The sequence below is a fragment of the Carassius auratus genome, unplaced genomic scaffold (assembly GCF_003368295.1).
Source record: "Carassius auratus strain Wakin unplaced genomic scaffold, ASM336829v1 scaf_tig00214061, whole genome shotgun sequence".
Taxonomy (NCBI): domain Eukaryota; kingdom Metazoa; phylum Chordata; class Actinopteri; order Cypriniformes; family Cyprinidae; genus Carassius; species Carassius auratus.
The window spans coordinates 1-23,602 of NW_020527507.1; the positions used below are offsets into that span (position 1 = coordinate 1).

Genomic DNA, 23,602 nt, shown 5'->3' on the forward strand with positions numbered 1-23,602 from the left:
TCTGTGAAAGCAACGGTAATTGGTAAGACCACAACTATTGAGACAAGTTCTGAGTCTGATTCAGGAAGCCAGTGCCAGTCATGTTTCACCCAGAAGCACAGTGGAGGATCGCGAGTGTGTGCGAGAACATGGTAAACAAAAAGAGAAAGTAGGTGTCGCGCATGATTTAGCTACAAGCACAGCGGAGCACAGTAAGTGTATCAAAGACCACGGTAAACGCAGACGTGGAGACAAGCAAGCAAGTGCGTACAAACTGGATCAGACATACTTGGATTCAAGTAAGAAAAAGAGACGAGTGCAAACTGAGTCAAAACTTGCAAATGTTAGCACGTTGAATGATGTCATTATTGCAGACCCAGTGAATACCGAGTTGAGTTTAAACTCTGCAGATCAGGAAGCGAATTTATCATTGGATGATGTCATCATCATCGGAGATACAGTGAATGCTGAATTCAGTTTCAAACCATTAAATAAAGCAGATAAGGACGCTCTGTGTGCACGTTTACGACTGACTAATGAAAGCGTTGGTGTTCTAGATACACATTCTTCTTCTTTAGGAGTACCGTGCAAAACAAAGTGTATTAAAGGAGATGGTAATTGCTTGTTTAGGTCAATAGCCGAAGCTGTTTGCGGAAACCAAGAGAAACACCTGACAATTAGACGCGCAGTTGTCAAACATCTGGAAGCTAACAGTTCTAGATTCGTGAGATATCTATCAGAAGAATACAGATCAGTGAAAGATTATGTGACTCGGTCTAAAATGTATTTTTCTGGAACGTGGGGCAGTCATGTTGAAATATTTGTGCAGCTGACCTTTTAAAAATAAATTTAATGACCTTTAATGATGACAGATGGAATACACACATACCTACCGAACAGTTTATTTACAGATAACGCAATCTATTTGAAGCACTGCAATGGAAATCACTATGAAGTTGTTACGTGTGTTTAAACATAAAAATCAAGAAAATGTCTGTGCAGAAGCATGTAATACTGAAGTGGATGATCAGAGCAAAAGTCGCAATTTGCGAAAAAGAAAATTAGATGACACTGCAGACTATTCTAAGAGTAAAAGACAACGGGACCGATACCACACCGACTCCGACTTCAGACAGAAAAAAATAGGCAGCTTAAGATCAAAATACTGTGAAGACAGTCATTACAGGAATAAAAAGATTGAGAACATTAGAAAGAAATACTGTGAAGATAGTGATTTTAAGCAGAAAAAACTTGATAATCTTCGAGATAAATATAAGAAAAATACTAATGTACAGCAGTCAAAACGTGAAAAATCAAAGAATAAATATCGCAAAAACCCAACCTTTAAAGCAAATGTATGTGAATATTCAAAGAATAAATATAAAAAAAACCCACCTTTAAAGCAAGTGTACGTGAATACTCTAAAACGAAATACCACGGCAATGCAAACTTTCGAATGAGTGTCATACAAAAAAGATCTGAAATTTCTGCAAAACAGAGGGAAAGACAGAAAGATATCGATTTCACTATTAATCAGTTCCATCAAGAAGTCAGTACAGTCCAGAATTTGTTTGCTCTGTATGTCATCGTTTGTTGTTTAGAAAAACAGGTTATTGAATGTAAAAGGGATTGCTATAAATCAGAGGTCAACAAATCACAGATTTGGCTGAAAGATGCATCACAGAAAAGTATTTACACACATGCCAATAATGAATGTGAGAATAGATGCCATTTATCAGGTAATGAGCTCGTAAATTGTGATTTGCTACACATGCCATCGTAAAATTCCTTGGTGGAAAATTGCCTGAAGAGAGTGCCGCAAACAACATGGCATTTGGTGGACATTCCCAAAGAGCTAAAAAGGTCTAACTCATTGGAGGAACATCTTATCGCAGCGCAATATTCCTTTTATGAAGCTGCTTTGTCTTCCTCGTGGAAATCAGAAAGGCTGCCACCGGCCCGGTTGTCTCGGTCCCTGTTAATATCGCAGATGTCTCAATATTCTTCCACGTAATGAATGTGATGACCACATGATAAGAATAAAACTGAAACGAAAATTAACGTATAAGGGCCACTATGAATATAAATGTGTCAGCACTGATCGTGTCAGACATGCGCTGTCTTATTTGGTGAGACATAATAAGTGGTATAATGATGTGGAGTTTAATGAGCAGTGGGTAAACTCTTTAAATGCAGACGATGAAGTAGAGAATGAGGCTGATGATTTTGAAATGGAGAAACAAGATTTAACAGATAAAAATGAAGATGAGGAAGAAGCTGCAGATGATCCAGAGGAAGATATAACATATATTAAAGAACAAAGTGGTCTTTTGTCAGACACATCACTGCAACCTGTTGACATTGGTTCAGAAATAATTGATCAACATTTTCAAGATGTACTAAACGTAGCTCCAGCTGAAGTAACAGTCCTGTTAGGCTGCTGTCTGATAAATCCAATGAGGCAAAGTGTTTCCCTGTTCTCTATCCTACTGGTGGTCCGACATTTCACGATGAAAGACAGGAAAAAATCACATTGACACGATACTTAAAAGCAAGAATACTAAATGCAGATGGACGTTTTGCACAGAGCACAGACTTTCTTTTTTATGCACAATATATATCAGAAGTTGATCAAATTATATCAAATGTCTCAATTGCACTGAGGAAAGGTTCAGAGAAAACTGTCTAAAGATCACACCAGATATGCTAACAAACTCAGACTCTTTGCAAAGAATACTCAATATGATGAAGGATATAAGTTCTTAAGACCAGTAAGAGGGACGCCTCCCTATTGGATGTCTACTCAAAAAGATCTGTTTGCTCTTATTAGACAACTAGGCATACCGACATTTTTTGCATCTTTCAGTTCTGCTGATATGAGATGGCCTGAAATGCTCAACACCATCATTAAACAAGAGGGTAAACAAATAAATGTTGATGAGCTCGACTGGTCCGAAAAATGTGGACTCATAAGACGAAATCCTGTCACTGCTGCAAGGATGTTTGATCACAGATGGCATTGTTTTCTAAAAGATGTCATAATGTCACCAGCCAAGCCTATTGGCAAGATAAAAGACTACTTTTATCGTGTTGAATTCCAACAACGTGGTTCTCCTCATGTTCACTGTCTGTTTTGGGTGGAAGATGCTCCGAAGCTCAATGATCATGATGCAGATAATGATGCAGTGGTTGCTGATTTTATTGACACCTACATCACTTGTGAGACACCACCAGAAAATGACACTGTACTTTATGAGACAGTGAACAGTGTTCAGAAGCACAGTACAAGACATTCAAAAACATGCCCGGAAGAAAAATACAGTTTGTAGATTTAATTTTCCAAGACCGCCATCTAGTCGGACCTTCATTACAAGAGAAAGAAATGCAGATGACTCGAAAGGCAAGGGTGAAGATACCACAGCCAGTGAAATTATAAAGAAAGTCAAAGCTGCTTTAAATTCTGATGTGAATTTTGATTCTGTTGATGCCTTTTTTTCATCTATTGGGATTAATCAAACTATGTTTGAAAAAGCATACAATGAATGTTCCAAAAAGAAAAGCATTGTCTTGAAAAGAAACCCAAAAGATGTTTGGGTAAATCAATACAACAGAGATTTGCTGCGTGCTTGGCAAGGAAATATGGACATTCAGTATGTCACAGATGCCTTTTCTGTAGTGGTCTATATACTTAGTTATATCACAAAAGCAGAACAAGAAATGGGACTTCTGCTTCAGCGTGCACAAAATGAAGCAATGAATGGAAATCTTGAAGCTAAAGCATCATTAAAACAGTTGGGAAGCATGTATCTGCACAACAGAGAAATTTCTGCTCAAGAGGCGGTGTACAGGCTGACAGGCATGCATTTGAAGGAATGTTCCCGCAAAGTACAGTTTATTCCAATAGGACAAAATCCTGTAAAGATGAGTTTGCCTTTGCATGTGCTTCAAAATAAAGTGGAAAATGACCAGTGTGATGATGAAAGCAATTTTTGGATGACAAGTATCACTGACAGATATAAGAACAGACCAGAGAAAGAACCACTAGAAAATCTATGTCTCGCCAGTTTTTGTTCTGAGTACAGAGTTCTGGCAAAATCAGAGGTTTCCTCACAAAACAAAACAGCAGAAAATGAAATAATTAAACTGAATAACAACAACGGCCATGTAAAACGGAGGACAAGAACTGAACCTGCAGTAGTGAGATATCCTAGGTTTTCTCCCACAAAAGATCCAGAAAAATATTATCATTCATTGTTGCAGCTTTTCTTACCACATTATGATGAGTCTGATCTGAAGCCTAGCAAGTATAACACTTATGAAGAGTTTTACAACAGCGGTGTCATAAAAATTGGTTGTGAACTGAAACAAGTGAAATCAGATGTTGATGGCAACAGAGCATTATTTGAAAAGGAAAGTGACAAAATAGATGAAGCTAAACAGCTTTTGGAGCAAAATCTTGATTTAGAAGATGCCTGGGCTGAGATATGTCCTGAAACTGAGAAACAGCGTGATGAATGCATAGACCTGATGAAGGACAAACTACTGCTTGATGAAGATGACAGTCAAGAACTTATTCCAGATCTTACAGCAAACCCTCAAACTGTGTGCACCATTGAAACGAATCACACTACAATGCCTAGAGATGAGGCGTTGCATTTACTAAGGTCGTTAAACGAGGAACAATCTGCTGTGTTCTACAAAGTGCAGAAGTGGTGTCTACAGAAAGTACTTGGACAAAATCCTGAACCATTTCGATTATTTCTTACTGGTGGAGCAGGCACAGGAAAAAGTCATCTAATTAAAGCAATACAATATGAATCTACTAGACTGTTGTCTCAGCTTTCTGAGAATCCTGATGATATTACTGTACTTTTGACCGCATCGACGGGTGTTGCCAGCTTTGGAATCGGAGGCGGAACTGTTCATAATAATTTCGCAATTGGTGCAAATGTCAGACTGCCATATCAACCTCTTAGCGATAATAAAATAAACTCATTACGTACAAAATTGGGTTCGTTGCATATTTTGATTATTGATGAAGTGTCTATGGTTGACCATCGTCTTTTGTCATACATTCATGGAAGACTACGACAGATAAAACAAACTGGTGACTACTCTCTCTTTGGAAAAGTCAGTATTCTTTGTGTTGGGGATTTCTATCAACTTCCTCCAGTAAAAGGAACTGCTCTCTATGCTGATACAAAAGGAGTGAACCTCTGGGAGAATAACTTTCAAGTTGCAGAATTAACTAAAGTTGTTAGACAACAAGATCCGAGTTTTGCTGAAATGTTAAATCGACTGAGAGTACACAAGAAAGGGGAATCCCTTTTGTCTAATGACATTGCTATGTTGAAAAAATGTGAAACAGGGAAGAAGTGTAATGATATTCACATATTTGCTACAAATGCTGAAGTTGATAAATATAACATCGAAAGACTACATGAATGTTGCCCAGAGGCAATCAGTATACATGCTCAAGATTATGTCAAAAACTGGACGAATGGAACGTAAAGTTGGATTTCATACTAAAGTTTTCAACTCGTGTTTGTCTAAATCTGTTTCGCTGGGTATTGGAGCAAGGGTTATGTTAAAAAAAAATATTGATGTTGCTGACGGTCTTGTCAATGGAGCGTTTGGTACAGTTGTCCACGTAAGTGAAAGTCAAAATGATAATGATGATTTCCCATCAGCTATACATGTGGAGTTTGATAATGCAAACGTTGGTAAAATTCAAAGATCTAAAACAAGAAAGAGATTTTCCCAAAATTCAACAGTTATTGAAGTACAAGAAGACCATGTCACAAACGATGGTGGTATAAGACGTCAGTTTCCTCTCAGATTGGCTTGGGCATGTACAGTTCACAAAGTGCAAGGACTCACAGTAGACAGAGCAGTTGTGTCACTTAAGAAAATCTTTACAGCAGGGCAAGCATATGTTGCTTTGAGCCGAGTAAGATCTCTTAGTGGATTAATCATTGAGGACTTTAAAGAGTCTGCTATATTTTGTAATGACAAAATTGAGTTGGCTATGAAAGATATGACAAAATTTCTGTTGGAAAAGGACAGTTCCACTAAGTCCCATGGTACATTCAAAATAGCACTGCTTAATGTACAAAGTCTGAAAGCTCACTTTCAAGATGTTCTTGCGCATACAGTTCTGATGAACACTGACTGTATTTGTTTGACAGAAACATGGCTAAATGCTGACGAGAAAGCACAGGAACCACAAATACCAGAATTTGTGTTCAAGCACAACCCAAGAGCTAAGTGTTATGACAACAGTACAGCTCTTTTTACCCAATTAAAACATCAGAAAGGTGGTGGAGTTGGAATGTATTGTTCTGAGAAAGTCGAGTGTAATGTTTTCACTCCTGAGCGCTGGAACTTAGAATGTTTATACTTTATAGTTCCACATGTCAATTTGACTGCTGCGCTTTTGTATAGGCCCAGTTCATATAAAACTGACATGTTTCGACAGCAGCTAATACATGTTATTGAAGAGATGGAAAAGCATCCGGGACAGAAAATAATCATGGGAGACTTTAACGAAGACATTTTTACTTCATCTACAGTTCTGAAATTCATGGAAGAACATGGATACAATCAACACGTTCAAAGTCCAACCACAGAGAAGGGAACATTAATAGACCATGTTTATACGAAAGATATGGAAGGTATAAGTGTCAATGTTGTGCAAACGTACTATAGTTTTCATGAGGCAATACTTGTTTCACTGTTGTGATGTTGAAAATCAAACCATAGAAAAGGGAACATAATAAGGAAGGTATAAGTGTCAATGTTGTGCAAACTTTCTGGCAAAATATTCGTCAGGAAATACTCATTTCACTGTTGTAATCAAAGTCATGTATGAGGATATGTGTGTGAAGGGGGGTGGGCAGGGAGGCAAGACATAAGACGAGGCGGCTCCCTGGGGACGGGAGGTTCTGGAGACTGGGTTGGCTGACACAGGGGTTGATTGGCACAGGTTTCATTTTTAAATGATTCTAAGTTTGCATCTCAACAACTTCTCAAGTATAACTTAACCAAACTTGCAATTTTTTTATCACTTGTTCTCCAAGTTGGGAATGATTCACTGCCACCATTGAGGACATGTGATTTGGCTCAAGGCTATCTAGAGTTACTCTCACTGCAGGGGCAGGTTGTTGTTTATTTGCATGTATTATCTCTGGAATTAGACCAAATTATTATAATATTTTCATTATCTTAAATTATTATTATAATATTATAAATGTATAATATTTATTATATTTATATTATTAATATAAAATATGTTTTATAAAGTAACCATATTAATAACTTTATTAGTTAATAAAGTTATAATCAACAAATGTGTTTTCAGACTTCCTAATGTATATTTGCAAAGATGTAAATATTTTGTTTTATTAATTAATTATTATCATCATTATTCAGTATTTTTGTTTATTTTGTGCTGTGTCAATCAATCCCACAATCCATAGTCAGAGAAATGGATTTTGAGTAGGACATGTTGCTGAAATTGATGAATGACATCATGTTAATAAGTGCAAATAATATTTATAGATATAGATATATACAGACTTTACCAAGCTAATTAATTATGAATTATAAGTCTGCACTTAAAGGCATTTATCAAAACTGTCCAGCACTTCCAATGTTCCAAAACTGCAATGAATTATTGTCCATTTCACAATTTTTATTTTTGTGACTTTTGTTGTTAAACCCTAACAATGGTTAATTTTTCTATTCTATTCTTACCAGTAAACGATAACATAATGCTGTAGGTTATTTATTTTCCCCCATCTTTTGACTGTTTTTATTTATTGACTTATTTATTTTGTGTGATTACGTTTTTTTTTTTTTTTTGAGTCAGCCAACCCAGGTCTCATTTTTGTTTCTTTTCTTTTTTTAAAGCTTGAATCTGCAAGTTTTGGCTATTATGCGAAACCACACCCATTAGTGCAATGACTTTATAGCATGGCCATAGCTTGACATTTGAATGGTACCAGACTATTATATTGGGTCGTCAGATTCTAGGTTTAGGTAGGTCAAATTGAATACATTTATTTTCTTGACATTTTTAAATAACAGTCTACTATATATATATATATATATATATATATATATATATATATATATATATATATATATATATATAATATAGTATATTTATCTATATGGTAAATTCATGCTGTAAAGTAGTTGCATTTGGTGAAAATTATGTCAGTGTGTAAGTAGAACCATCTTTTAAAATTAATGTTTTCTTAGATGAATTTACATAAAAAATAAATGTATTGTAAAGTAGGAACATTATACTTTGATTTTCCTGAATTTGCTAAAGTCTGGTTTCTTTATTCAAAATTGCCATTGTACAGAACATTTAATGCTTAATACTTTGCAGCTATGTAGTTCTACTTACAGCACTGTTTTAATTATCTACGATGTAATGTCTTTATTAATTTTATGTAGTGCTGATTTCATTTATACATTTCAGTAAATTTTAAAAACAAAATGTAAGATGCCTAAAAAGTGTGGATTTACTTTCACATTTCCCAGCAGAAATCTTTCTCAAGCCACAAAATCTGGAGTTTACAGAAAACTGAACTTCTCAACCTTTGTAAAAAATATTTAAGCATCTGATCCTTTGTCTGCTTAAGTGATCTTCTCCTGTTTAAAAAAAAAAAAAAAAAAAAAATGATATTGCATTTACAATTGTATATGCCATTTGGTTTTTTATGTGTACATTACAGTTATATCTAACCACATAATGTCAACTCCCATTGTTGTGGTTTTGCATAATAACCAAAGTTCAAGTGCTGGATTGAAAACTTGGTGGTTCAAGATTCTTTATTTCAGTTCATCTTTATCTCAGTGTATTCCAGCTCATTAGTTTCTTTAGTTTATTACTATTGTCTCAGTTTGCTAAGATGTTTAGTTGTGTTTCATTGTCATTGGCGACCATGGCTTGTTCTTTCTCTGGCTCTACTGTGGCCAGTCATGCCTCTGTTTCACCGGACTCCCTCATCCTTCTGACTCCACCCTGGTTTGTCATCCACTGGGTTCACAATAGACTTCCAGGCCTATGGATATAACTGCAGCCTCAGATCCTTCAGTTCCACTGACATCCTTCATCTCTCTTGCTCCACCATGATCCTCATTCCCATCGGCTCCACATCGGTCTGCACATTTTCTGACTCCACCTTGGCCCTGTGGTTCAACAGCATCCTTGTTGTTTTCTAGCCCTCTATCTCCATGTTAGTGCCCAGCCTTTCTGACTCTGACTTGGTCTTCTGTCTCTCTGGCTCCACCACGGCACCTCATCTGTTTGGCTCCATCAAGGTAACTCTTGCTGAACAAAAATATCATCTTCATAAAGACTTGCTGTGTGTTTTTATTATTTATAATTTAAAAATCCCACTGGCTCCACTTTGTCCACAGATCTTCCATCTTCACTTTGTCCCTCAAGTCCAATGGAATCACCCTGATTATTCATTCTTTTTGCTCCAGACTCCAACAGAGATCTCCAGTCATCTAGCTTCATGAAGACATCCCTCACTTCTTACTCAACAAAAACATCTTCACAAGGACTGCATGTAAGCATATTTACTATTCACAAAAACTTTAAAATATTATTTATAAATGCTATTTATATGTAAATTATTCATGAATAGATTTAATTGTTGCATAAAACTATACAATAAACAACAATACTTTTGTTTCATTGTGTTGTAAGACTATGAGGAAATGAAATATCATGTCACCCTCCAATTCTTCAGCTCCACATAGGTTCTCTATTCCACCAGCTCCGGCTTTTTCATCATTCCCACCGGCTACACCTCGGTTTGCTGATTTTCCTTCTCCACCTTGGCCCTACAGTCCAGTACCATTACGCTGGTTCTCAAGCACTTTGTCAATATCTTGAACTTCAGCCTTCCTGATTTTGCCTTGGTCTTCCACCTACCCAGCTACGTCCTGCTTTGCATTATCTAAGGCTCTACAGTGGGTCTCCATCTCTCCGGCTCGATCAAAGAAGCTTCCAGTATTGCCAAGCAAGATATCTTTATAGAAATATGCTGTAAGTATGCTACTGAAAAATAATGTTTTGCACATGCATATTATTTCTTAATTATCTTAACAATGTATAAATGTGCAATAAAGAAATATGTATTGTGTTTTTGGACTATAGCGCAGTACACATTATGCAACAACTTCTACTTTAAAACAAATGACTTCGCCTGCACTCTCCAATCATTTGGATCTGCTGTACTCCATGTCTTCAGCTGCAGCATCTTCATCACTCCCTCTGGCTCTACCTTGGTCTGTAGATCATCTACGTCAACCTTGGCCCTTCAGTCCCGCTGCATCACCGTGGATCTTCATCCGCCTGCCTCCATTCATTTTGGTATACAGCCTTTCTGAGTCTGCACAGTCTGACGCTCCACAATGCAGTATCATAGTTAATAAAGATCAGTCATAATCATCAGTAATAGCCTTTTGGAAGGGTACTGTAATGTTCTGTTTCTGCTGTAGGACTGTTATTGGATTCTTTTTTGTGCCTATATATGTATTTATACTGTGTTCTGATTTGTTTAATCAGTTATCCATTATGCTGACCTGTGTTTGGTTAATTTATGGTTATTTCTGTGTATTTATACTATTTTTTGCAGTTCAATATTAGTATCTTAGCTTTCCTAAGCTATTTAGTTCTTGTTGGTTTTTTGTTTGTTTGGTTGGTTGGTTTCTATTGCCTGGGCTTTCATTCATCTTCTATATACTGGATTAATAAAAGAAGTGTTTACCAAACCTATGCTTCCCTAGCTGACATAAATATTACAATATGCTTGAGCAAAGCATTTAAGAAGGGCTGCATACAGGTGTTTTGTACCTTAAACTTTGTATTATTTAATAATTTTACTTTAAAACATAAACTTACAGTTTATACAATGTGAAGTTTTAAAAATATACAACTTTTTTTATTTGTTTTGTTTTTAGAAACACTTTACCTAATGCCAAATTAATCATTGCAGATTAATTATAAAATTGTATGTATGTTCTTTATTATTCTGATTTAATTATTTTAACATTTCTTTAATAAAAAATACTACTTGATGTCAATAAATTCCAAAAAATTTATTTTTTATATAATTTATAAAAAGGTTTGTATTTACTGTTGTTTTGCCATTGATCTTTTGATTTCAAAATCAATTTTTTGTAAAACAATGTTGTAACAACAACAGAAGTATTAAATGAAATTAAATGTAAAACGGTTGGGAATTGGTTATTGGTTACTGCATGATGATTGAAATCTCGCAAATGCCTTTTAAAGAAACTGTCAAAAGGATAAAACGAGGGAAATGAGTGCCGAGAGCACTATACCGGCTCGCGGCGCCACCTGCAGGTTGAAATGGTTCAAAGCACCACAGGACAGAATCAGCGCTGAAGGTAACTTTTTTATAAATACTTCAGAGAATATGAGATTGCTTACTACTGTAATGAAATACACAATGGTTGTAATGTAATTATATAAATGCAGGCTATAGTCTGACGCGATTCTTGTTTGCTATAATAGTGCTATGTTTTCAGAGTCGACTAACTGTAAATGCTAGCTGCGGCACAGTTGCTTTAATTTACATTTGGAAACGCAACATTTGTTTTCAAAAAGAAATTTCAGTGATCCATGATGCTTCAGAAATCATTCTAATAGGCTGATTTACTGCTTAACATTTACCATTTATTATCAATGTTAAAAACATTTTTTACTGCTTAACATTTTTGTTGAAACAAAAATGAAGACATTTTTTTTTTCAAATATTTCTATTAAATAAATGCTTTAACAATTTTTATACATATATTTGGTAAATGGAAAAAAATGCTGTTTATTAAACTTTTTTATTTATCAAAGAATTCTGAATAATAAAATATGAAGCAGCACGACTCTTTTCAACATTTATAATAATCAGAATTGTTTCTTGAGCATCAAATTATTGTAATGATGTCTGTAAGATCAAGTGATATATTTTATGACACTTTAATATATATATATATATATATATATATATATATATATATATATATATATATATATATATATTTAATATATGTAATAATATTATAGCTTTTACTTTATTTTGATCTAATAAATACAGCCTTAATGACCAAAAGAGATCAACATCATTAATGACTAATGTTTTCAAACTTAGCATGAACTTTAATTACCACAATTCTATTAGTTTAACAGGACAATAGTATTATTACAATATAAGATGCATATTTAAATGTGTTAATTTTTAACAATAAGAGCTTCGGAGTGTCATTTGGGTGTAGTCAGATTTTTCTGTGTTTTTCTCTCTAGCTGATGACATACCTGTTTCTCATTTAAAAAGCAAGTGTATGGCAATAGTATAACACTATAGTATATCACTCAGAATGTTTTCAACAGATTGCTAATGACTTTCAAATAATTATCTTCTGCTAACCAAGCCTGCATTAACTTCATTTAACAGCAAAAGCAATAATATTGTAAAATAATATTACTATACTTGTATAAATGTAATTAATTCCTGTGAGTTTAAGGCTGTTTTTTTTTAATCATTACTCCAGTCATATGATGTTTCAGAAATCATTCTAAAATTCTTATTTGCTGCTTTAAAATCATTTACAGTATTTCCACAACCCAATGTTGTGGCCAATTTCTTTCAAAATACTAGTCGAACATGCCCACAGAGTTTCGTTCCGATCGACTTCCATTAACCTTGTCACATAGGTGCTTAAAGTTGTTTGGCCAATGGCGGCCATGTTTTTTAAGATAAGTGAAATTCCTCATAGACACTTGTGCCACATTGGGCCATACCAATTTTCAAGTTGATTGGATCAGCGGTTACTTAGTTATAGCCATTTTAGTTTTTGTTTCATCCTGTAGCGCCACCAAGTGGCAGATATGGAAAAAATAATAATTTGACTAAAGTTTTTGTTCATGCATATGAGTTCTGAGTTTGGTGAAGATATCTCATTTTGTTCCCGAGTTATAGCCTTTTTCATAAAATTGGTCCACGAATTTGAATGTTTTGGGTCACCTGGTTTTTTGTTCAGTCTTGTCCAACCACTGCAATAATATTCTCTGGACTCTCTAGATCAAAAACTTTTAAAAAATATGTTGTATTTTGTCCTTTGGTTAGATAACATTTAAACAGGCCTAAAAAACAAAAGATTTCTGTTGTGAATGGCATTAAACTGCAAAAAAAAAAGGGGTAATATAATCACACATGCATTAGATCTGTATTTTTTCTAAACAATCATGCAAAATTTAACAGAGATTAGGTAAAAAAGAACACTGTAATATTTATAAAGCTTCAAAACCCAGTGTTGAATAAAAAATTGCAATTATAACCACTAGATGTCACCGGAAGACCACTAATGAGCTCACTAAAGACTAAAACATTACAGTTTATGGGCTTGTTGAGGGATTCATCTAGAAAAAATGTATATTACTATTATTTAATATTACTGTTCAAGCATTTCAGATCACATTGAGTCAAAGTTTACCAATTTATTCATACAGATATATCTAATGTTTATTATTATGCCAGATTATGATTGCAATGAAACCTGAAAAATGACATAGAAGCCCATAAAAACAGAAGACTTGCAATAGGTTTTATCACCCATCATTTATTTTAATTATCTATATATATAACAAAATGTGTGCATCTGTGTGTGGGTTTAAGCATGCTTATTGAGTATTAATATACTAGTTTAAACATTTCATGTTTGTGTGTGTCTGTAATTCTGTTCTATTCTTTTACTGTCAGCCATATCTAGGTTATTTAAAATCAGTGCAGTACTATTATCTAGACTGTGAAATCATACATAAATTGCGTATGCTTCTTGGGAATGAAATTAAGACAACATATAACAGTTATAAAGGTTAAAGAGACAGTGTTGTATGATAAATTGCATTTACGACCACTAGATGTCACTGGAAGACCACTAATGGGCTCACTAAAGACTAAAACATTACAGTTCATTGTCTCGATGATGGATTCATCTAGAAAAATATATATTACTATTATTTAATATTACTGTTCAAGCATTTAAGATCACATTGAGTGAAAGTTCAACAATTTATTCATACATGTATATCAAATGTTTACTATTATGTCAGAATATGAATGCAATGAAACCTGACATAGAAATGTAAGAAAAGAAGTCTTTCTGTGAGTTGTGTGTCACCTATAATTTATTTCAAATATCTACATACAACAAAATGTGTGGGCATGTACTTCTCTGTGTGTGTGTGTGTGTGTGTGTGTGTAATCATGCTTATTGATTATTCATATAATAGTTGAACCATTTCATTTCTGTGTGTTAGTGTCTGTGAGCCTATTCTCCATGTTAGACAATGGCACACACAAGTTTGGCTTAATTACAACAAAGCTTTGCAGAGATATAGCCTCAGACTCATTTTGTGAAGATGCCTGACATCTGAAGCAGCGCTGTACAAAAACGGTTTCGTCTATTGACACGAAATCCATAACTTTTTGTCAGCACGGTCTGAAGATGATCTGATTCAATTTTGGTGAAAATCAGACAAACGGTTGAGGATGAGTTTAAAAAAAAAGGTTTTCAACATGAATCAAAATGGCGGACAGGAAGTTTTGCTTAATATGACATAATTGGTATGTATTTTGTCGGCATGTCCCAAGGAACATTTTGAGACATGTTTCATGATAATAGGCTAATGCAATCAAATGTTATTAGCATTATTGGAAATGTAATAATTAGCGGTTATTGATTGGTTTATTACTCTTGACCAATAGGTGGCGCTGTGACCAAAATGATGTGGCGTGGTCAATGTGATGTGACAATGTCACATATTAAGTTTTGTGTAAATATCTCCAACCTTTGCAGAGATACAGCCTCAGATGCAGTTTGGCATCTTTCCAGCAAATTCGTTGGTACGCTAATTGAAAATGGTTACGTGTATCGACACAAATTCCATAACTTTTTGCCAGCATGGTCTGAAGATGATCCAAATCAAATTTGGTGAAAATCTGAGCAACGGTCTAGGAGGAGTTCGAAAAAGTAGGTTTTCAACATGAATCAAAATGGCGGACAGGAAATTTTGCCAAAATTGACAAATGGGGTATCGGTGTTCTCGGCATGACCCAAGGAATCTATCAACATCAGCTTTGTTACAATAGGCTAATGTATGCAAAAGTTATTAGCATTTTTCGAAAAATCGTTATAACTATTGACCAGGCCCCAATTTTTTTGTGTACATTCAGGGCATGGAGCCAGACATTTTTGTAATTATTTGCGAAACGATACGGAACTTCATTCTTAAGATACAGCAATTTACAAATAAATTCAAAATGGCCGACGCCCAAAATGGCCGAATTGGGAAAATTCGGTATCATTCGACTCGGAATGATGCACTGAATCTAAAGACACCACTTTTGTGATTTTTGGCAAAACCGTTCAGAAGTTATGAGCAAAAACATGCATTTTTCATATCTCCTGACCACTAGGGGGCACAGCGCCGAAACACTGCAGGTAGTCCCAGGGAATGGTTGTTATAAGACCCACCAAGATTGGTCTCAATAGGCCAAACCGTTGTGGAGATATAGCCTCACGTTCACGTTTGCGTGCTTTTCGAAGAATTCGTTCATGAGCTATTCGGAAACGGTTTGAGAAATCAACTTGAATTCCATAACTTTTTGCCAGCATGGTCTGAAGATTATCTGATTCAATTTTCGTGACAATCGGTGCAACGGCCTAGGACGAGTTCGAAAAAGTAGGTTTTACAAACAATTGAAGATAGCGGAAAAACTAAACCTTGCGATTTTTGAATTTCGGTGTCCATTCGACTCGGCATGAGCCAAGGAATCACAGGAAAAAAGAATTTTCATTTTGTGGCTTACGGTTCAAGAGTTATTAGCATCAAGTTTTTGAAAGTTTAGACAATTGGTGGCGCTAGACAGTTTGAGTTAGAGACTTCAAATTTGCTACGGTTAATGTTCAGACAGTCCTCTATTAGTGTGCCAAATTATACAACTTTCCCGCAGTCGGTTCTATGGGCTACCATAGACTTGGGGTGGAAGAAGAAGAGGAAGAATAAATATAGCTGCAAGCAGCAATCACGGGGCCAAGCATTCCAGCGGCAACATCAGGAGCTAAGCAGACCAAATGCAACAATGAATAATGAAATTAATAATTGCATGATTGTAATTGAAATGGCTGAAAATCGTTAATAAAAGTTCCACAGCGAGGAGCTAAGCATGGCATGGAGCATCAGACCAAATGCAACGAGTAAGAAAAGCAATTATTGGAAGAGTGTAATTGAAACAGCCAGTAAAACTCCAGTAAAATGATGCATTATCATTTTTGGAAAATAGTTGGCGCTGTAATCAAATCGCTTTGTTGTGTTCTGTGGGAGGTGACAATGTTGTGGGCAATTTCTTTCAAAATACTTACAGACCTTTAGGGCAATGAGTCGAACATGCCCACCGAGTTTCGTTCCGATCGACTTCCATTAACCTTGTCAAATAGGTGCTTAAAGTTGTTTGGCCAATGGCGGCCATGTTTTTTAAGATAAGTGAAATTCCTCATAGAGCACTTGTGCCACATTGGGCCATATCAATTTTCAAGTTGATTGGATCAACGGTTGCTTAGTTATAGCCATTTGATTTTTTTTCATCCTGTAGCGCCACCAAGTGGCAGATATGGAAAAAAAATAATAATTTGACTAAAGTTTTTGATCATGCATATGAGTTCTGAGTTTGGTGAAGATATCTCATTTTGTTCCCGTGTTATAGCCTTTTTCGTAAAATTGGTCCACGAATTTGAATGTTTTGGGTCACCTGGTTTTTTGTTCAGTCTTGATCAAACCACTGCAGTAATATTCTCAGGACTCTCTAGATCAATAACTTTGAAAAAATATGTTGTATTTTGTCCTTTGGTTAGATAAGATTTAAACAGGCCTAAAAAACAAAAGATTTCTGTTGTGAATGGCATTAAACTGCAAAAAAAAAAGGGGTAATATAATCACACATGCATTAGATCTGTATTTTTTCTAAACAATCATGCAAAATTTAACAGAGATTAGGTAAAAAAGAACACTGTAATATTTATAAAGCTTCAAAACCCAGTGTTGAATAAAAAATTGCAATTATAACCACTAGATGTCACCGGAAGACCACTAATGAGCTCACTAAAGACTAAAACATTACAGTTTATGGGCTTGTTGAGGGATTCATCTAGAAAAAAATGTATATTACTATTATTTAATATTACTGTTCAAGCATTTCAGATCACATTGAGTGAAAGTTTACCAATTTATTCATACAGATATATCTAATGTTTATAATTATGCCAGATTATGATTGCAATGAAACCTGAAAAATGACATAGAAGCCCATAAAAACAGAAGACTTGCAATAGGTTTTATCACCCATAATTTATTTTAATTATCTATATATATAACAAAATGTGTGCATCTGTGTGTGGGTTTAAGCATGCTTATTGAGTATTAATATAGTAGTTTAAACATTTCATGTTTGTGTGTGTCTGTAATTCTGTTCTATTCTTTTACTGTCAGCCATATCTAGGTTATTTAAAATCAGTGCAGTACTATTATCTAGACTGTGAAATTATACATAAATTGCGTATGCTTCTTTGGAATGAAATTAAGACAACATATAACAGTTATAAAGGTTAAAGAGACAGTGTTGTATGATAAATTGCATTTACGACCACTAGATGTCACTGGAAGACCACTAATGGGCTCACTAAAGACTAAAACATTACAGTTCATTGTCTCGATGATTGATTCATCTAGAAAAATATATATTACTATTATTTAATATTACTGTTCAAGCATTTAAGATCACATTGAGTGAAAGTTCAACAATTTATTCATACATGTATATCAAATGTTTACTATTATGTCAGAATATGAATGCAATGAAACCTGACATAGAAATGTAAGAAAAGAAGTCTTTCTGTGAGTTGTGTGTCACCTATAATTTATTTCAAATATCTACATACAACAAAATGTGTGGGCATGTACTTCTCTCTGTGTGTGTGTGTGTGTGTGTGTATATATGCAGAGATATAGCCTCAGACTCATTTTGTGAAGATGCCTGACATCTGAAGCAGCGCTGTACAAAAACGGTTTCGTCTATTGACACGAAATCCATAACTTTTTGTCAGCACGGTCTGAAGATGATCTGATTCAATTTTGGTGAAAATCAGACAAACGGTTGAGGATGAGTTTAAAAAAAAAGGTTTTCAACATGAATCAAAATGGCGGACAGGAAGTTTTGCTTAATATGACATAATTGGTATGTATGTTGTCGGCATGTCCCAAGGAACATTTTGAGACATGTCTCATGATAATAGGCTAATGCAATCAAAAGTTATTAGCATTATTGGAAATGTAATAATTAGCGGTTATTGATTGGTTTATTACTCTTGACCAATAGGTGGCGCTGTGACCAAAATGATGTGGCGTGGTCAATGTGATGTGACAATGTCACATATTAAGTGTTGTGTAAATATCTCCAACCTTTGCAGAGATACAGCCTCAAATGCATTTTGGCATCTTTCCAGCAAATTTGTTGGTACGCTAATTGAAAACGGTTACGTGTATCGACACAAATTCCATAACTTTTTGCCAGCATGGTCTGAAGATGATCCAAATCAAATTTGGTGAAAATCTGAGCAACGGTCTAGGAGGAGTTCGAAAAAGTAGGTTTTCAACATGAATCAAAATGGCGGACAGGAAATTTTGCCAAAATTGACAAATGGGTTATCGGTGTTCTCGGCATGACCCAAGGAATCTATCAACATCAGCTTTGTTACAATAGGCTAATGTATGCAAAAGTTATTAGCATTTTTCGAAAAAATCGTTATAACTATTGACCACAAGGTGGCGCTGCCCCCAATTTTTTTGTGTACATTCAGGGCATGGAGCCGGACATTTTTGTAATTATTTGCGAAACGATACGGAACTTCATTCTTAAGATACAGCAATTTACATCTAAATCCAAAATGGCCGACGCCCAAAATTCGGTATCATTCGACTCGGAATGATGCACTGAATCTAAAGACACCACTTTTGTGATTTTTGGCAAAACCGTTCAGAAGTTATGAGCAAAAACATGCATTTTTCATATCTCCTGACCACTAGGGGGCACAGCGCCGAAACACTGCAGGTAGTCCCAGGGAATGCTTGTTATAAGACCCACCAAGATTGGTCTCAATAGGCCAAACCGTTGCGGAGATATAGTCACACGTTCACGTTTGCGTGCTTTTCGAAGAATTCGTTCATGAGCTATTCGGAAACGGTTTGAGAAATCAACTTGAATTCCATAACTTTTTGCCAGCATGGTCTGAAGATTATCTGATTCAATTTTCGTGACAATCGGTGCAACGGCCTAGGACGAGTTGGAAAAAGTAGGTTTTACGAACAATTGACGATAGCGAAAAAACTAAGCCTTGCGATTTTTGAATTTTGGTGTCCATTCGACTCGGCATGAGCCAAGGAATCACAGGAAAAAAGAATTTTCATTTTGTGGCTTACGGTTCAAGAGTTATTAGCATCAAGTTTTTGAAAGTTTAGACAATTGGTGGCGCTAGAGAGTTTGAGTTAGAGACTTCAAATTTGCTACGGTTAATGTTCAGACAGTCCTCTATTAGTGTGCCAAATTATACAACTTTCCCGCAATCGGTTCTATGGGCTACCATAGACTTGGGGTGGAAGAAGAAGAATAATAATAATAAATATAGCTGCAAGCAGCAATAACGGGGCCAAGCACTACAGAAGCAAGCTTCAGACGAACGGCAGGAATGAGTAATTAAGACAGTTTTAAGATTATTTTAGGCAAAATGGCTTGAAAACAATCAACACAACAACTAGTAATAGGATTTATTGGCTTATCACGTGTAACCAATAGGTGGTGCTGTTACCAAATTAGTTTGGAACGGTCAGTGTGAGGTGTCGATGACACATACAAAGTTTGGTGCAAATATGTCAAAGCTTTGCAGAGATACAGCCTCAAATGCATTTTGGCACCCTTCAAGCAGATTTGTTGATGAGCTAAATGAGAACCGTTTCGTATGTCGACACGAAATCCATAACTTTTTGCCAGCATGTTCTGAAGATGAGCCACGTCAAATTTGGTGAAAATCTGACAAACGGTCTAGGAGGAGTTCGAAAAAGTAGGTTTTCAACATTAATCAAAATGGCGGACAGGAAGTTCAGCCAAATAAGGAAAACTTTGTATCTATGTTCTCGACTTGACCCAAGGAATCTACAAAGACCAGCGTCATGTCAATAGCCAGATTTATTCAAAAGTTATTAGCCTTTACGTAAATTGAGTTATAACTTTTGACCACTAGGTGGCGCTGTTTCAAAATATTTTGAATACCTTCAGGGGATGGTGTTGTTGGCACATTCTGAGTTTCGTAATATTACACCAATGCATTTGTTTAGTATAGCATTTTATTTCACAAAACTGTATTGAAGTCAATGAGAATTTCATGTTTTGTTCTATTATAGCGCCACCAAGAGGCTCAGTCCCACCATTTTTTTTATGTGTGCTCAGAGTGAGCCCATACATATGTGTGTCAATTTTGGTGAAAATATCTCAATTCACTTCAGAGTTATAGACATTTATATGAAAAAGCACGTAAAAAATGACTGACTCTTGACTTTGATTGAATATTACTACCCCTTACTATCAATATTTTGGCATTTGGGCATTGGTGTTTAGCTATCGACCTATGTTTCCGAACTTCTGACGGTGGTTTCGTCTCGATCAGACAAGCGGTTTCGAAGATATAGCCAAATGTTTTTTAAGCGCTAAATCACAACGCTACACAAACCGAAAGGCAAAACCTAGCATGTTTGGTATCATAGGACTCGGTAAGGTTTCAGGAGTCCAATTTGATGAGTCTCGTGAAAATAAGTCAACCACACCCAAAGTTATAAGCATTTAAAAAAAGAAGATCACCACTAGGTGGCGCTGTTTTGAAACTTCTCACGCTCCTTCAGGACATTGTGCTGATGAACCATACCAAGTTTCGTAACAATCTGCTGATGCGTTCTTAAAATACAGCATTTTAGCACAAAATTAAAAATGGCCGACAGTCAAAATGGCCGAAATGGTCAAATTGGATATCAGTCGACTCGGCATGTTGCCCTGAATCTAACAAGACCAATGTTATGATTTTTGGACAAACTGTTCAGAAGTTATAAGCAAAAATAGCAGTTTTTCATATCTCCGGATCAGTAGGTGGCGCTGCGCCCAATCACAGCATGTTGCCTCAGGTCATGCTTGTTATGACATGTACCAAGTTTGGTCTGAATAGGATAAGTCGTTGCCGAGATACAGCCTTACGACTGTTTTTGTAAGCACTACATAAAATTTGTTAGAGCGTTTATCGAAAACGGTTTGACGAATCAATTTGATTTGCATAACTTTTGGTCAGCACTGCCTGAGGATGATATGGTTCAATTTTCGTGTGAATCGGACAAACCGTCTAGGACGAGTTCGAAAAAGTAGGTTTTTAAAGAAATTCAAAATGGCGGTCATATTTCTATGACGGAAATGACTTCGTAGGGTGCAATCGAATCGGCATGAGCTCAGAAATCAGAGGAAAAAAGAATTTCGTTGATTGGCCTTAGGGTTAAAAAGTTATTAACAAAATTAAAGTGAAATTTTGGACAGTTGGTGGCGCTAGAGGGATTGACTTAGACACACCAAAATTGGTGTACTTAATGTTGGTACTGTCCTCTATCAGAATGTCAAACCATTACAACTTTCCCGCATTTGGTTCTATGGGCTGCCATAGACGCCCAGTCGGAAGAATAATAATAATAATAAATATAGCTGCAAGCAGCAATTACGGGGCCAAGCACTCCAACGGCAAATGTAGGAGCTAAGCATGGCATGGAGCATCACACCAAATGCATTAATGAGCAATAACAGCAATTTTAGGATTATTGTAATTGAAATGGCTAAAAAAATCATAAATACAACCTCTAGTAGCTTGATTTACTGGCTTATCAAAATTGACCAATAGGTGGTGCTGTTATCAAGTCAATTTGGTGTACTCTGTGTGACTTTTCAATGACACAAACAAAGTTTGGTGTCAATATGCCAAAGCATTGCAGAGATACAGCCTCAAGTGTCATTTTGTCATTGTGCCTCAAGTTCGTCGCTGTGGTATGCAAAAACGGTTTTGTCTATCGACACAAAATTCATAACTTTTTGTCAGCACAGTCTGAATATCATCTGATTAAATTTTGGTGAAAATTGGACTAACGGCTGATGAGGAGTTCAAAAAGTAGGTTTTCAACATAAATCAAAATGGCGGACCGGAAGTTCAGCTTAATCTGGCATATTTGGTATCTATGTTTTCGGCATAAACCAGGGAATATTTTGAGACCAGTTTCGTTGCAATAGGCTAATGCATTAAAAAGTTATTAGCATTTTTATAAGTGTAATTATTCATGGGTAATGAATGGTTTATTACTCTTGACCAATAGGTGGCGCTGTTACCAAATTTATGTGGCATGGTCAGTGTAAGGTGCCGATGACACATACAAAGTTTGGTGCAAATATGTCAAAGCTTTGCAGAGATACAGCTTCAAATACATTTTGGCACCCTTCCAGCAGATTTGTTGATGCGTTAAATGAGAACCGTTTCGAATATCGACACGAAATCTATAACTTTTTGTCAGCATGGTCTGAAGATGATCCACGTCAAATTTGGTGAAAAACGGTCTAGGAGGTGTTCGAAGAAGTAGGTTTACAACATTTTGGCATAATTGGTATCAATGTTCTTGGCGTGATCCAAAGCATATAGGGAGACCATTTTCATTTCAGTAGTCTAATTTATTAAAAGTTATTAGCATTTTTTAGAAATGTCATTATAACTCCTGACCACTAGGTGGCACATCGACTAAACAGTGCAGGTAGTCTCAGGTCATGGTTTTTATGACAGACACAAAGCTTGGTCTCAATATGCTAAACCTCTGTGGAGATATAGCCTCACATCCATTTTTACATGGTTTTCGTATAATTCTGTTGTGGATTATTTGAGAAGGGTGTTAAAATCTACTTGAATTTCATAAGTTATTGCCAACAAGGCCTGAAGGCAGTCTGAGAAGATTTTGGATTTTCGGCCTACACCACGACTGAGAAAATTTAGAAAATGCAAATTTCAAAACTTTATTATAATATAACGACATAAATTCTGATAAGTATAGACAGCAATAAGTAGTAAATAAATTGTGATAATAAATAAATCTTGTAGGTATTTTATGAGTGAATTTGTTAAAGTAGCCTATTTAAGAGATCGGACATGAACTACTCCCACAACTATGCTTAAAGTGACAATTTCTTAATATAACAAAGAGAAATATGAGCATTATGCAATGGTTAAACTAATCTATCACATTTTGTAATTTATTTGTATATGTAAGCCAGCTATGGAGCTAGTTAGTCTAATTAAAATACCCATATCTTTCATTTCAGCTTTGTGCATATGTACAGTGGAAAATGACATACTTAAACTTAATTATTTCATTTTATGAATTCTAGATTATAGTCTTTGTCAT

At 35.5% G+C, this 23,602-nt stretch overlaps 1 pseudogene; it reads left to right on the top strand.

Moving 5' to 3' along the window:
* The first annotated feature begins 1,516 nt into the window (after positions 1 to 1,516).
* LOC113091071 (uncharacterized) overlaps positions 1,517 to 23,602 on the top strand; it is a 29,713-nt pseudogene continuing 7,627 nt past the window's right edge.